The sequence below is a fragment of the Zea mays genome, chromosome 1 (genome assembly GCF_902167145.1).
Source record: "Zea mays cultivar B73 chromosome 1, Zm-B73-REFERENCE-NAM-5.0, whole genome shotgun sequence".
Taxonomy (NCBI): domain Eukaryota; kingdom Viridiplantae; phylum Streptophyta; class Magnoliopsida; order Poales; family Poaceae; genus Zea; species Zea mays.
Window position 1 is genome coordinate 306665845 of NC_050096.1, and position 17347 is coordinate 306683191.

A 17347-nucleotide genomic window follows, 5' to 3' on the forward strand; every position below is an offset into this window, starting at 1 on the left:
GTGTGCACTCTATGAGGGTTTGTAGTCTGCTCTTGAGTCCTACAGACATGACGGATCAGACAAAACGTGTCCAACATCTCGGGGCTCAAAAGAAGCAACAAAAGCTGAGTGAGCAAAGTGGGACATCTGCTGATACCTGGAGCGAGTGACTCACTCATTAAGCTCACCAATCATTTGTTGAGGAGGGTGATCACGCTGGATATGTCGTGGAGCCTCCCTCAAAGAAGTGGCCTCCCCCTCAACAGCAACCTGACCACCTCCAGGCGCAACAGGTTCCGGCTCGACTGGACCTCAAGTGGTAGAAGAAGTGATGTCGGGTCCGTCATCCGAAGTCATCGACACAGGCTCAACCGGGGGAGCCGGTGGAGACGGCTCATAATCGCCCCAGTCAGCGTCGTCGTGCTCCTCCTCCATGAAGATGGTCTCACCCATATGATTTGGACTTGTAGGCTCAAAGACAGGGGGTGGACTAGGCAAAGTCTCATCAAAGGTCACCTCATAAGTCTCTATGATTCAGTTATTCTCAAGGTTAAGAACACGATAAGCACGAGAGTGTAATGCATAACCGAGAAAAACACCATCAGAAGACCATGACTCAAACTTGTCCAAATTATCCTGTTTCAAGACAAATCACTTGAAGCAAAACACCCTGAAATGGCTAACCTTGGGTGGCCATCCAAATTGCAGCTCATACGAAGTCTTGTTTAGAAAAGCACGAAGAAAGATGTGATTGGACACATGGCAGGCTGTGTTGATTGCTTCAGCCCAAAAACGCCTAGGAGTCCTATGCTCATCAAGCATCGTCCTGGCCATCTCAACAAGGGTCCGATTCTTGCGTTCAACAATGCCATTCTGCTGAGGCACATACGGATAGGAAAACTTATGCTCGAGTCCCAAAGAGGCACAAAAAGTCTCAAAATGAGTGTTTATGAATTCTGTGCCATTGTCACTGCTTATAGCTCTCATGACATTCTTAGGAAACTCATTTTGCAATCAAAGAATCAAATCTTGAGCATGATCAAAAGCCTCATCCTTCACCTTCATGAAGAACACCCAAGAATAGCGAGAAAAGTTGTCAACGACCACAAGTACATACCACATCCCCCCAAAAGAGCAAACCCGAGCTGGACCAACAGTGTCCATATGAAGCATTTCGCTGGGTTGCGAAGTCATCACCTTGGTGACCGGGGAATGGGAAGCGACAACCATCTTGTTGTGACGACAAGGGTGACAGACAAGATTTTTCTCAAATTTTAATTTGGGCAATCCTTGGATGAGGCCAAGTGAGCTCAGTTGACACAAAAGATCAAATCTCAAATGATCTAGTCTCCTATGCCACTTCCAAATCAAAGAGGAAGATCATGCCAAAAGGCATCGAGAGGGGCCAATCGAATGGGAAAAATTAGCTCGGAAAACTAATCCAAATGGAGAAATCTAGAAAACAAGATCTCCCTTAACATCCAAAACATGAGAAAGACCCCTCTTAAAGCGCACTTCATAGTCATCCTCAAGGAGTTGTGACACAGAAAGTAGATTGAAATGCAAATTTGAAAACAAGGCAACATCCTTGAGGACAAAAATCTCGTTCACTTGAACGGAGCCACGAGAGACAACCTTACCTCTCGACTTATCCCCGAATGTGATGTATTCTTTATCAATCATAGGGTCGATGCTAGAGAGGTGGTGGCGACGACCGCTCAGGTAGACTAGCGTCAGCCCCTCATCGACCGGCTGACTGACGGGACCCTACCAGAAGACACGACCGCGGCCAGGCGGCTCTCCCGGAAAGCAAAATCCTTCGTGGTTATCAATGGGGCGCTCTACAAGAAGGGCGCCTCTGGTGTCAAGCAGAAGTGTATCACGCTCGAGGAAGGACGGCAGCTGCTCGTCGAGGTACATGGAGGAACGTGCGGACACCACGCGGCACCGTGATCCCTGGTTGGCAAGGCATTCAGGCGAGGATTCTACTGGCCCACGACCATGGCCGATGCCGAGCAGGCCGTTCGCAGTTGCGAAGGCTGCCAGTACTATGTGCGGCAGACCCACATGCCAGCACAGGCCCTCCAAACCATACCCGTCACTTGGCCATTTGTGGTCTGGGGGTTGGATTTGGTCGGGCCCTTCAAAAAAGCACCCAGGGGCTGCACCCACCTACTCGTGGTGGTGGACAAGTTCACGAAGTGGATCGAGGCCAAGCCGATCACCAAGATCAAGTCTTCGGAAGCCGCCACCTTCTTTCGGGACATCATCTATCGGTTTGGGGTACCCAACTCCATCATCACAGACAATGGGACCCAGTTCACGGGAGAGCCATTCTTGCAGTTCTGCGATGACTTCAACATCCGCATCGACTGGGCCATGGTGGCTCACCCAAGGTCAAACGACCAAGTTGAGCGCGCTAACGGTCTAATCCTACAGGGACTCAAGCCGTGAATATTTCGATAAGCTGAAGAAGTTCGTCGGACGGTGGGCAGCCGAGTTGCCCGCAGTGCTCTGGGGCCTACGTACCACGCCCTCTAGAGCGACGGGGTGCACGCTGTTCTTTCTGGCATTCAGGGCAGAGGTGGTCCTGCCCATGGGGCTAGAGTATGGCTCAACATGGACTAAAATCTAAAGCGACAAGCAAGCAACGGTAGACGCGCAACTTTCAGTCGATCTGCTCGACGAAGCGCGAGACGAGGTCGTGATATGCTCCGCCAAGTACCAACAAGATCTACGCCGCTACCACGACAAACAAGTGCGAGGCAGGTCATTCAACGTCAGCGACCTTGTCCTAAGGAGAGTGATGGCCACAAAGGACAAGCACAAACTCTCACCACCTTGGGAGGGTCCCTTCATCGTCGCCTAGGCTTTACGCCCGGGGGCTTATTGACTCAAGGATGGCGACGACAATCTCCTGAACAACGCATGGAACATCGAAAATCTGAGGAAATTCTATCCCTGAGCGATTCTCCAACCCTCTCTTTACATACAAGCAGTGCGTGCCGACCAATTCGCCACGCCCTGCTCGGGGTCCGGGATACCGGGATATGGGCACCCTCCAATACCCTAGCCGGATGGTCATACGCAAAGACTAAGGCACATAAAAGGAGAAGAATGTGATGGTGAAGCCAGAAATGAAGTCATATACGGGATGCCTTGCAAGAAACCCAAAAGTTCATTACATCCAAGGGGCGAGCGCAGCCTAGGCGGGGGCGGACGGATCACCGGCAGGAGCTTCTGGACTCAGGGGTTGGTCAGGAGGAGCTTCACGTCAACCCAGCTAGCGAGCGACCGGGCATAAGGGCGGACTTGTTCTTCAATGATGTCCAGCTCCTCCTCGCTCCATCCGGCAGTGTAACCCTCGGCAATCACGGCGACGTCGATCTCATCGAAATGCGAGACCATCTGCCACAGGGCCATGCTGCTCCTGAGGTACGCGCCTTCAAGAACCACCCACTCCACGTGCCCAGGCAGCGCCCGCAGCCAGTTCGCCAGGAGCATCTCAGCCGACAGCGGGGGGAGAGTTGGTCGCACACCTCACCTGCGACCCGGTGAAGCTCTTGGAGCTCGGCGCACCGCTCCGAAAGCGAGGTCTCCGCCTGGACCTGTGCGGCGATGGCGCCGTCACAGGCAAGCGAAAGTTTACGCACCTCAGCTTCTACCTTCCCCTTCACCTCTATGGCCACGTTCATTGCATCCCGAGCCACGGAAAAGTCCTTTTGAAGATCTACCCCCAGAACATGGTTAGTAGAAGAAGAGCCAAGAGTCGAACTGTAACACCCCTGGTGTTACGGTAACTAAAACCTTGACATGTCATCATAAGCATTTGCATTAACTTGCTTGTTACACCTAGAGTGCATTCACTAGGTCAATTTTTTTTCAAAAGTGTGATGGTTGTGTATTAGAGTACAAGACTTAGTTGAGAGCCTTGCTTGAGTTGAGTAGGTGAGAATCATCTTCTAAGCAAGTGACAAGTTGGTTTGAAGTCTTAAAGCGCTAAAGTCAAGGCTTAGAACCTAGAGCAACTTTGCTTTCAAAGGTAGATCAGGTGGAAGAAACACTTGAGCCAAAGGATCAACTTCAAAACCCTAAGTGAGGTTGGAAAACCCTGTGTGGAATTGTAAATAAGCAAACAACTCCTAAACTAAGGACATTTTGGACATGAGCTATATATACCAAAGTTGGATCTTAGGCTAGAGAGTAACCTTGTTTTAGGTGGATGGATCAAAGGGATGAATCACTAGAAGAAACTGAAACACAGATGAAACCCATTTGAAACCCTAAATTAGCCCAAAGGAGGAATTCAAAATTTGGAAGGATTTAGCTAAAAGTCTATATACCAAAGTTGTAGAGCTTGGTAAAGTGAACAACTTTCATATTTAGAGATTTCCACGTTCTGTAGAAGAATTTGGAGTAAATTACAAAAGTTCGGATTTGGGTAACTTGGATTCAACCCAAAATAATTGAATTTACCTGTTTCTAGAGCCCTGTAACTTTTAATCCGTGGACTTTTGGTAAAAGATTTCTATAACAAGTTTGTAGAGTAATTATTGGAGAACAATTTTTGTTAAGTATAATAGACCTAAAACTATGTTCTACTGGGAGAAAAAGTGGTCCAAAAAGGTGATGTTAGAATTTTGGATTTCAGACTTAACCTAATGGCTGAGATCTGAATTTCAGCACAACATAGCCATGTTTGTACCTCTGTAGTGGCCAACCTGTGGAGAACTAAGTTATGGTTGTTATAGCAAAGAGGTAGAGTGATAGTAGGAGAGTGAGTTTTATTAAAGGTCACAGCCCTAAATCTATATGCAACTTGGAGAAAAGGTTTCCCAAAGAAGGGTTGGCAGATTTCTAGAGTTTCAGACCAGGAACAGTAAGTCTGAATTTCAGTATTGGTGGTTGTTTTAGAGTTCCATTTGTGGCTGATCTGAAATGTTTGGACTATGGAGTCTATAGAGAAATTGAAGACCATAAGTTGGAGGACAAATGGCCTTAAGGGTGATGGTCATGATTCTACATGGAAAATGGAGTAAAGTTAGTTCCAAAAGCAGTTGTCAGGTTTGCACTAATTGAATGTTTGATCAGCTGCTGAAAACTGAAATCAGTAATGGATGCATAGTTTGGAGGCTATTGGTGACTGATTTATGTGGTTTTAGATTAAGAGTTATATAGCAAACTTGGAGACCAGTGTTAGGAGAGTAATATTTAATAAGGGTTATGCCCTTAAAACTGCTTAGAATTGGGAGAAAAAGCTATTCCAAGTTGTGCTGTCAGACTCAAGGGATATGAATCTAGTTAACTGTTGCTGGCAACATAAGTGTGTTTTTAACCACCTTTGGAGCTCCATAATAATCAGTCCAAAGAGATTTGGGTTAAGAGATCTGTAGTAAAATGAAAGACCTAGTGTAGAGGAGCAAGATCATGCTAAGAGTTGGTCTTGTTATTCTATAGAATCTAGAGTAAAACTGTCCTCATCATATGCTGTCAGACTATACTAGTCTTTCTCAGATTCAGACTACTGAATTGGGTTCAGAGAATTGTATCCAACTTTGAGGCACTATAACTTGTAATCCATATGTTTTTGGCCCTAGAATATTGTAACAAGCTTGAAGATCTATGTTGGGTGAGCAAGTTTTGTGAACTAGGGTCAGCCTGTTGTCACTGAAAATTTGGAGAAGAATGGGTTCCAAGTCAGGCTGACAGATGTGGTGCAGGGCTGTTCAGATTACTGAAAATAGATTTTCAGTGATGTTGGCTCTACTTTGGCACACCATAACTTCTGTTCTAAATGTTTTCAACCTAGGGGTGCTATACCAAAGTGCTAGAGCTACATTTGGAGAATATTTTTGGTTAAGGAAGAAGGGTCAGTTGCCATATGGAATTGTGAGTTAACAGGGACTGCACATGGAGTTGTGGAATGGGCAACAAAACTAATGCAGTGGTTCTAGAGTTTGATAAATAGATGAAAAAGATCTTTCTCTCCCTGCTAGGTTCACTTATGAGTATAGATGAAGTTGTGGATGAAGGATACAACTAAGGTTCTAAAGGTCCCACTTCCTACTGAAAAAATCCCCAAGTGTGGACTGTTTTGTTGAGTGAAACCTTATCTCATGGCTCTTTGATCCAGTGAACTGCACAACAAAGATGGTAGTGGTCTCACCCCTGCCAAATATCAAACTAGGGACCCTTTAGTGCTTATCCACCAGTGAGTTCTCAGTTGCCTTCTCCTGTCTGCAATTTGAGACAAAACTGATATTTTGGTGGTGTGAGGCAGACCAAAATTCATTGTATCTGGGCTGTGCTGTGAACCTGCGTGGTTGTAGTGCATGGGAGCCACCTCTTTGAGTCCCTGTTGTGTTGGCACCCCAGGAGATACTCTCCCACTGCATGGTTGCCAGATCAAGGACACTTGCCTATGTTTAAATGCCTCAAGTACTTGGTTCCAGTGAAGTTCATCCCAGCCCTCGAGTTCTAGCCCTGGGTCACTGCTAGTACGTGGTGATCCTCGAGTCTGCAAGCCTATGTTAGCTCCCCTCTTCAGTTCCAGGTGTGCCTAGCCTTGTGTTCGCGCACCAACCTCTACCAGTGGTGACCATAGCCACTAGATTACTCACCTCACCATGGCCAGGACATTCCAGGGAGTTGCACGGCCGCGTGGTCCACGTTCCACCTTCTTCAAAGGTCAGTGAAGCTCTTCTAGTTGGTAGTTCCAGTTCTACTATCGTGTGTTGCTTGGAACATAGCGGCGCCGTCATGGGTTGGCGCCGTAGGCAGTCTCCACATCGAACTGTTAAGCCGCACCGTCCCCTGTTGGTTTCACGCACGCATCGTAGAGTTGAGAGGTCTCTGAAGCTCCCCATCTCATTTGTTTGAACACTACCGTGCGGTGGTCGGGGAATTGAGTTCGTCGGATCCAGTGTTCCGCCGCCGCCGTCGGTAGCTAGTGGTAGAGTCCTCTCGGGTCGATTGAGCATAGGCCTAAGTTCACCATGGGTTGGGGATCATGCTGGGGTCGTCGCCGTTGTCTGTACTGCACCACGATGGCCGGACCGGCGCTAGGTCGCCGGAGTTTCGCGTGGCAGCGTCGGTGCCGAGAAATTGTAAAAGGGAGATAGACGTGGGGTGTCTGCGCGATTGTCAGTGGCACAAACAAATAGTGGCAGGAGCTCGGGTTGGTTAAGTTGGAGCACGAGGGCTTTAGCGCAAAATGGCCAGTGCGGACGCGGGCTCCCCAGCCGTGGGCCGACTCTGCCTGGAAATGGGCCGACTAGGTCAGTTTCAGCCGAGATTAAGGATTTTTCTTTATTCTTTTGTCTGAGAGATTATAAGAGTTACCAAAAATCATAGAAACAACCAAAAATCGTGGGACAAATTTTATCGTGGGACAAATTTTATATGGGCGGTGCGCTCCGAGTCGCCCATATACCACCCGGTCGCCATCCACCGCGACCCCGGGCACGTCCACCCGATGGTGACTCGGCGCGCAGCCGGCGTTCTCCGCCCCGTCGACCGGCTGATCCTGGCAGCTACTACGTCCAGCACCCCCCCCCCCCGACGCTTCCCCGGTGCCCTCCTCCGTTCGCACTGCCCTCGCCGACCCACATTGGCGTCGGGCTATGGAGGAGGAGTACGCGGCCCTCTTGGCCAACCACACCTGGGACTTGGTGCCGCGTCCACCAGGCACCAATGTGGTCACCGGCAAGTGGCTATTCCGCCACAAGCTGACCTCGGATGGCTCCCTCGACCGCTACAAGGCCCGTTGGGTCCTTCGGGGTTTCACACAGCGCCCCGGAGTGGACTATGACGAGACCTTCAGCCCCGTCGTCAAGTTCGCCACTGTTCGCGCCGTCCTCTCCCTCGCCCTCTCCCGCGACTGGGCGATTCATCAGCTCGATGTCAAGAATGCCTTCCTCCATGGCACTCTGACAGAGACTGTCTACTGCAGCCAGCCCACCGGCTTCGTCGACGCCGACCGTCCGGATCTGGTCTGCCGGCTGAACCGGTCCCTGTACGGCCTCAAGCAGGCGCCACGGGCTTGGTACAGTCGCTTTGCCTCCCACCTGGCCTCCATCGGCTTCATTGAGGCCAAGTCGGACACGTCCCTGTTCATCTACCGGCGCGGCGACGACACCGTCTACCTCCTGCTCTACGTCGACGACATTGTACTCACGGCATCCACCGCCGACCTTCTACACCGCACGATCGTCGCCCTTCAGCGGGAGTTCGCGATGAAGGACCTGGGGCCCCTCCACCACTTCCTCGGCATCACCGCCGAGCGTCGGCCTCAGGGTCTCTTCCTCCACCAGCGCCAGTACGCCATCGACATCCTGGAGCGGGCTGGCATGTCTGACTGCAAGCCCTGCTCCACGCCTGTCAACACTCAGGCGAAGCTCTCTGAGGACGACGGACCTCCGGTCTCCGACGCGACGTCCTACCGGAGCCTGACCGGCGCGCTCCAGTACCTCACCTTCTCCAGGCCCGACATCGCATATGCCGTCCAGCAGGTGTGCCTGCATATGCACACTCCGCGGGAGCCCCATCTCACCGCGCTCAAGCGCACTCTGCGCTACCTCCGTGGCTCCCTCGACTACGGCCTTCTCCTCCGACCGTCCCCGACGTCGGAGCTCGTGGTCTACACCGACGCTGACTGGGCTGGCTGTCCCGACACGCGCCGGTCCACCTCCGGTTACGCCGTGTTCCTGGGCGCCAACCTAGTCTCTTGGGCCGCTAAGCGTCAGCCCGTCGTCTCTCGCTCCAGCGCTGAGGCCGAGTACCGTGCCGTGGCCAACGGCGTGGCCGAGGCCTCCTGGCTGCGCCAGCTCCTCCACGAGCTCCACAGTCCCCTCCAGCGCGCCACCCTCGTCTACTGCGACAACGTCAGCGCGGTCTACCTCTCCACCAACCCCGTGTAGCATCAGCGCACGAAGCATGTGGAGATCGACCTGCACTTCGTCCGCGAGCGTGTCGCTGCCGGTGACGTTCGGGTTCTCAGCGTCCCCACCACGCTTCAGTTCGCCGACATCTTCACCAAGGGGTTACCGTCGAGTGTCTTTTTAGACTTTCGATCCAGTCTCAACATCTGTACAGGATAGAGTTGTGACTGCGGGGGGTGTTAGACTACCCATCTAGGGTTTGTGGTGTCCCTCTTGTAATGACCGTCATACCCCCTGTGTAATGGGCCTGGCCCAGTTACTTACCCTATTAATACCACTCCCAACCCCTGTTTAGGGTATGGGTTCAGTTTCCAATAGGGACATTGTAGAAAATGGATTTAGTATACCCGATATTCATGATGAAGATTAAAATGAAGTAGCAGTAGAAGAACAAATTCATAGAAATGCCCAAGCCACTGCTGTTCTGTTAGCTTCTCTATGCAGGGAAGAATACAATAAAGTGAACGACTTGGAGAATGCAAAGGAAATATGGGACACATTGCACATTGCGCACGAAGAAAACATGATGACCAAAATCACCAAGATGGAGGTTGTTGAAGGTGAACTTGGGTGGTTTACCATGAAAGAGGGGTTAAGGGCCACAAGAAATGTAAAACAGGCTCAAGTCCCTGGTGAACCAAGTTCACAACTACGGGAGCACAATATTGTCGGACCATGAAGTCTTACGACTCATGTTAAGGTCATTTAGCGTTTTTTATGCTAACCTTGTCTCTCTAGTTCACGAAAACCCCAGATATACGAAGATGAGCCCCGAGGAGGTGTTGGGAAAAATCGTCAACCATCAAATGATGGTTAAGGACGTGAAATACATCAACGACATCGCCAATGGGAGCCTCCCCATCAACGAACCACAAGCCACCGCATTCAAAGCGATGAACAACAAGGAGGCGCTTCCCAGCAAGGTGGTGTAAGTTGAGGCGACCGGCCTCAACGAAGAGGAGATGGCGCTTGTCATCAAGCGCTTCAAGAACGCACTAAACGGGCGCAGGGACTTCTCCAATAGGGGCAAATAAAGGGGGAAGCGCGCCTGCTTCAAGTGCAGTAAGACTGGTCACTTTATTGCTAACTGCCCTAGTAATGAGAATGACTAGGACAAGTAAAAGAACGCGAGACTACGCGCCAACTTTGGTTGGCCGTCTACAACCTCTCCACTATCATATCTCCTTGCCCCTCCCCCCGATTAGAAGCGAGGTATGTCTTCTCCCCCTATCCCAGCCCCTCCCCCCGACCCCAACCCCTCCCCTTCCTCCACCAGCCACCACAGCCCCTCGATGACTGCTACTCCGGCGCCGGCGACCACACCTCTGCCCTGTTCTCTTGGCTTCTGCACCTCTCAGGTGGGGCGGTCCAAGTTCCAGCGATGGGATGACAACGCTTCGGGTTCCTCCTCTGGTGGTACGGTGCACTCCTATAAAGAGGCCCTCCTTTCCTCTTCTAGCGCCACCGCCCTGGAGTTGGACGTACGCACTTCTACCATAGCAAGGCCGAAGCTCTGTGACAAGGAAAGGAGGCTGTGCCGGCGTGAAGACCTGGTGCCGGCTGACAAGGAGGATGGCTGGCAGGTGGTGAAGAGCAGAAAGCAGTCTCGTTGTGCTTCGGCGCGGAGAGGGACCAGTGTGAACCTCCGCGGGAGATGCTTCAACTGTCTCTCTCCAAACCATCTCGTGGCTTCGTGTCGGTGCCCCCCTCGCTGTTTTAGGTGTTTCAAGCTCGGACATCAAGCCTCTCGGTGCCCTGCCATTCAGGCCGGCCCTCTGCAGCTGAAGACCCCAGGTCGCTTGCGTGACCGTCTGGAATTTGACAAGTCATACCCGGTGGGCAAGAGGTCAGTCTGGCATCGTTTAGAAGAGCCCAGCAAACGCCTCTCGGTGTTCAAGAGGCTATCTTCTCAGAAGGTCTCCCCCCCGCAGTGCAGAGCTGGGAGTGCTGCTCCTCCAAAGAAGAAGTCAGTTTGGGTGCGTATCTCTCCCGCACCCCAAACATCCGTCCAGAAGACTAATCAGCCATCTCCAATGTTGAACAACTGTGCCCCGGGTGTTGATCAACGTTCTTTTCGCAACAAGAGGAAAAGAAGAAGGTCCAAGAGCAAAAAAGGAAAAGGCCCTGCTGAAGCTGCGGGTTCGGGGGTGTGTTCAGATTCCCCTCCCTCATCTCCTGAAGCTCATTTCTCCCAGTCGAGGATGGAATTCCATGCCGCATCTCCCCCAACCATTGAAGCTTCACGTGTTCTTACGTTCACTGATGAGATGGCAAGGGAAGAGATCAATTTACGAAAAGCCCTGTTTGTCACCATCGCAGGTACTAGACCTGTGGTACAGGGATCGGAGGTGTTGGATGAGGTGGCTCGCAGCTTTGGGGTATGTATTGATAACATGTCCATCCAACATTCCTCACCAGAGGATTTTCTGCTTTTCCTGCCGGATGAGGACACTGCCTCCAGGATTTTCAATGGGGGCAGATTATTCACTGGACCTCGTTTCTGCTTAATGTTCAAAAGATGGTCTCGTTTCTCGCATGCTTCTATGTCTCGCATGTCTCACTTAGTGGATGTGCAGATTAGGGGAATCCCTGAACATGCATGGTCTTGCTCCACTGCGGAAGCTGTTCTTAACGACTCATGTCATAGTGTTGAGATCCATTCTGACACCCTGATGAAAAAGAGTCTCTCATCCTTTACAGTGCGAGCATGGTGTTTTGATTTTCAAAAGTTACAAAGGCAGATGACGCTACACATTATTGAGAGAGGGCTGCAGAGCAATGACAGGGGTTGTTTATCATACAAGATCAGTATCAGTGCAACCATGGTCAATCCTGAGGACACGGATTTGGGGGGATTGCACTCCTCGCCCCCAGATGACGCTCATCAGCCAGAAGATTTTGAAGATCAGGATATTGGCAACAGTATGTTCCCTCGTCCTCCTCGTCTGGGTGCCCCTTCTGCTGGTCGGCAGTCAGTCCATTCCAGGCTGGGACCACAGCCGCCACAAGGAAGAGGAGTGGTCTCGCGTGCCAACAGAGAGCTGAACACGCCTGCCACCACCAAGGATGCGGCTGATTCCCTGAAGCTGGGGCATTTAAATTCCTTGGACAATGGGAAGGATGCGGCTGGAGGAGATCTCTTGTGTATTCCCGAAGCAACAGTGCTGAACCCAAGGTCGGCTGATGAAGATATCCTGGCGCCGGAGCATTTAAGTATCTTGGACGACGGGGAACATGTGGCTGATTTCTTGAAGCTGGGGCATTTAATTTCCTTGGACAATGGGAAGGATGCGGCTGGAGGAAATCTCTTGTGTATTCCCGAGGCAACAGTTCTGGACCCGAGGTCGGCTGATGAAGATATCCTGGCGCCGGCGGCTGGACTTAACTGCCTGGGTATTCCCGAGGCATCAAGGCTGGACCCAAGGAGGAAGACGAACAGTACCCTAGGCATGGCCCCCACTGTCTTCATGAGTGAGGCACGCGGGTCGCTGAACCCTCCCAGGAATATTTCGCCCCAGTCCATGGTGACTGGGCCGCTGGAATTAATTGGGCTGGGATCGCCCCATGCGCCAACTCCTGTTCTCCCCCCGACTGGGCCCGTCCCTGGGTCGCTGGAGATGGTCAGTCCATCTGTGGTCTCGCCCCACATAATTGGGCCGCTGGAGACACACAATCTCATATCAGTCTCGCCCCAGGGACTCGAGTTTGAAGGGGACGCCTCTGTTTTTGAGTCTGGGCCGCCTGAGACGGTTAGTGTGCATGCGGTCTTGACCCTTACTGGGCAGGTCGAGACCCAGTGCGCAGTACCAGTCTCGCCCCAACTCCAGTTGAAGCAGAGTTCTTGTAAGCCACTGCTCAAGGTATACTCAATAAGAAAATGTGGAACAACTCAGCTGATGGAAATGACCACTGATCTTCAGGACAGTGAGGAACCCAGTCAAGGCATTTCGGATGGGATAATTAACTCGGCCACTGACATCTCAGAACAACTGACGATTCCATCATCATCCCTCATCAACATGATTAGCAGAAAGCCTTCATACCTCCTCCCTGCACCCGGGACTGGACTGAAGAGGCAAAAGGACCTAACTGTGACTATGCCTCGACGCAGTAGGCGTGTGGCTGGAATTGGCGTGGAATTCTCCATGCAGGATTGGCGCAGCAAGGCATCCAAGAAAGCAATGAGGGCTTTACGTATTATCAATGAGTCTGATAAGATTACTTCTGATGCCATCATGGAGTATGCTTTACTTTTTCAACGACCGCTTATCCAGTCTCATGTTGATGCCTTAGCTGCTCTGTTTGGGTGGTCTACACCTGAAGAATTAAGGTCTTAGGTCTGTCCAGTTGGCGTTTTCTGTTAGTTTTCCAATGGATCCTTCCAAAATACTTTTCTGGAATATGAGAGGACTTAACTCTTCGATCAGGCAAGATGCTGTGAGAATGCTGGTTGATTCTGCTAAAATTGATGTTGTATGCTGTCAAGAGACTAAAATGCAATCTATTTCTAGAAGAGATATACTATCCATGCTTGGTGTCGAATTCACAGAATTTGTGTTCCTGCCTTCGATAGGAAACAGTGGGGGCATACTAGTGGCTTGGAAGAGGAATATTGGTCATACTGGACTCCAGAGAATTGATAATCATTGTGTTTCAGTACAGTTCTGTAGACAAGACAGCCAGCCATGGTGGTTAACATGTGTCTATGGGCCTCAGGGGAATTCTGAAAAAATTATTTTTCTACAGGAGCTGAGAGATACCCGAGCGGCTTGTGTTGGCCCTTGGGTGGTCGCAGGAGATTTTAATCTAATCTACAAGAACAGTGATAAGAACAACTCCAACCTCAACAGGGACATGATGGGCCGGTTCAGATCGCTGATCAACGATCTAGCTCTTAAAGAAATTCAGCTACATGGCAGAAAGTTTACCTGGTCCAATCAACAGGATAACCCGGTGATTGTGAAGTTGGATAGAGTACTCTGCTCGGCTGACTGGGAATCATACTTCCCAAATGTGCTTCTGCTCAGTTCATCCTCTCAAGATTCAGATCATTGCCCGCTGCTTCTTGGTCTAAAAGACAATATTGTTGGCAAGAGAAGGTTCCATTTTGAGTCCTTTTGGACCAAAATGGAGGGATTTCAGGACGTGGTGCTGGAGGCTTGGAATTCTGTACAGCCGGTCAGCTGTCCCTTCATCACCCTGGATAGGAAACTCAAGGTGACAGCCATGAGGTTACGCAGCTGGAGTGATAAGCAGGTAGGACATATTGTTTCGCAGCTTTGTCTGGCAAAGGAGTTGCTGCATAAACTCGAAATCGCTCAAGATCACAGGGCCCTATCTCCGGCTGAATGCTGGCTTAAAAATAGACTCAAGAAACAGTCCCTGCTGCTGGCCTCCTTCAAGCGTACCATGGCAAGATTAAGATCAAGAATATCCAGGATTAAGGAGGGGGATGCAAACACCAAGTTTTTTCATATGCATGTCAGATATCGGAAAAGGAAAAATCTGGTGACCTTGCTGAAAGACGGTGATAATATTATTACTAGCAATGCTGCCAAAGCAGATTTAGTGGATCAGTTTTATTCCAACCTTATTGGTCAGGGTCTCCAGGGAGAATACCATTGATTTAGCTGCTCTCGGCCTCCCAGCTCATAACCTCTCCATCTTGGACGCCCCTTTCACTGAGCAGGAGGTTCTAGCAACTGTCTTGAACCTACCTGCTGACAAGGCCCCTGGCCCAGATGGTTTTACTGGGAGGTTTTATAAGGTTTGTTGGAACATCATCAAAGTGGACGTACTCAATGCAGTTTCAGCAATTTGGTGTAGGAACTTCAATAACTTGGATAAAGTTAATTCTGCATATATTACTATGATCCCAAAGTTTGATGGGGCTGATCAGGTGAAGGATTTCAGACCGATTAGTCTTGTGCACAGCTTTGCAAAATTGGTAACCAAGATCCTGGCCAATAGGCTTGCTGGTCATCTGAATGAGCTTGTCTCCCCAAATCAGAGTGCCTTCATCAAAGGCAGATTTATACAGGACAATTTTATGTTAGTGCAGCAAACTTCAAGATTTTTACATCAGCAGAATAAGGCATGTCTTCTTTTTAAGCTCGACATCACAAAAGCCTTTGACTCGGTTTCATGGCCTTTTCTGATTGAGGTGCTGCAGGCTTTGGGTTTTGGCCAAATCTGGAGAAATATAATTTGTGGGTTACTTGGCTCCTCAACTACTCAAGTGCTGCTCAATGGGTGCCCTGGCAGTAAAATCCATCATAGAAGGGGGCTCAGGCAAGGGGATCCCCTCTCCCCCATGTTATTTATTTTAGTCATGGATGTCCTTTGCCTTCTATTTGCCAAAGCTGAAGAGACAGGGTTGCTGCAAGTCTGCAACAATTGTCCAACAGAAAGAAACTTCATAGAATTTCTATTTATGCTGACGATGTGGCCCTCTTCCTGCTCCCAACTCAGAATGACATTTCCACTACTCTGGACATTCTCAACATCTTTGGGAATGCCTCAGGTCTACACAACAATGTGCAGAAATCCAGTATTTATCCTATCAGATGTTCGGAGCAGACCATCCTGGAGGTTCAAAGCTTGTTACCTTGTGGGGTGGAGTCCCTACCCTGCAAATACTTGGGTCTCCCTCTTTCTCTACACAAACTAACCAAACAGCAGCTCATGCCCTTTATTGAGAAAATTGCAGATCTTCTCCCAAGCTGGAAGGCAGAGTTGTTGAACAAAGCTGGCAGAAGAATTCTAGTGCAGCATGTCCTAACTAGTATGACAATCTATACTGCAATGGCTATTGATTTTCCTAAGTGGGCTTTGGATGCAATTGATAAAATTAGAAGGGGATTCTTATGGAGAGGCAGAAAGGATGCTAAAGGAGGTCACTGTATGGTAGCCTAGGAAAAGGTTTGTAGGCCTCTTCATATGGGAGGCCTCGGGATTTCTAACCTGACTAAGCTTTGTTGGGCTCTCAGAATGAGGTGGTTGTGGCTGCAAAAAACTGATTCTTCGAGGCCATGGGTGGACCTACCCATTCAGGTCCCAAGTATTGTCAGGTCCTTCTTCTCTGCAGTGTTGATGTCAGAGGTTGGCAATGGTGCGAATACTCTTTTTTGGGTGGATAAATGGATTAATGGGAAAAAGGTAGCTGATATAGCACCAAGACTGTTCTGCACCATATCAAAAAGAATTGCCAATAAAAGAACAGTGCAAGAGGCAATGGACAATAGGAGATGGATTAGTGATATTAGGGGCGCTCTCTCAGCAGGGGCCTTGATTGATTTTCTGCATCTCTGGGAAGCTTTAACGGATTTTCAGCTGCATCCTGATATTGAAGACAGACACATTTTTACCATAGCGCCAGATGGTAACTACTCAGCAAAAGTTGCTTATGAAGGGCTCTTCCAGGGATCGTGCTCCTTTCTTCACCACAAAAGAATCTGGAAATCCTGGATGCCACCCAAGTGCCATTTCTTCCTGTGGCTGGTGGCACATGATAAATGCTGGACTGCTGATAGGCTGCAGAAAAGAGGCATGAACCATCCGGCTAGGTGCCCTCTTTGTGATCAAGAACCTGAAAGCATTGATCACCTGCTGGTTTCCTGTGTGTTCTCAAGAGTTTTCTGGTATAGGCTTTTGAGAAAGTTTGGGTTACACAGCTTATCCTCTCAGCAAGTGGAGCCTTCCTTCCTTGGTTGGTGGGAGAATTCCTCGGCTCAGGTCCTCAACATGAGAAAGAAAGGACTGGACTCCCTTGTTGCTTTAGGGGCCTGGATGATCTGGAATCATAGGAACAAGGTGGTGTTCGATGGAAGGACCCCCTCTATCTCCTTCCTTCTTCAAGCTGCTGAGGATGAACAGGAGACGTGGCGGCTGGCTGGTGCCAAGGGGCTTTCCTTTTTGGCCAGCCAAACTACCTAGCTCCTAGGGCTGTAGTGTTTTTTGTCCAGTTTTATGGATAGCTTTGTGTATGCTTGTTTCTGGCCTCCATAAGGAGTGCTTGTACCTGGGTCATTATGGCCCTTTATTTTCCCTCTACTTTAATATATGGGTGCGCAGTCCTCCTGCGCTCTTTCGAGAAAAAAAAAGTAAAAGAACGCCAAGGGGAAGAAAGTAGAAAAGAAGAAATTTAACAAGAAGAAGGTTGAGGCGCACATTGGAAAGGAGTGGGAATCAGACTGCTCCTCCTCCGACTCCGACGACGAAGGACTCGCCGCCTCCGCCTTCGACAAGTCTTCTCTCTTCCCTAATGAACATCGCACATGTCTGATGGATGAGGAGAATAAGGTATTCGCTAGAGACACACCTAAATGCACTTCTTCTAGTGATGACAAGTCTAGTAATGATGATGTTGATTATATCAATTTATTTAAGGGATTAGATAGAACCAAAATTGCTAAAATCAATGAATTAAT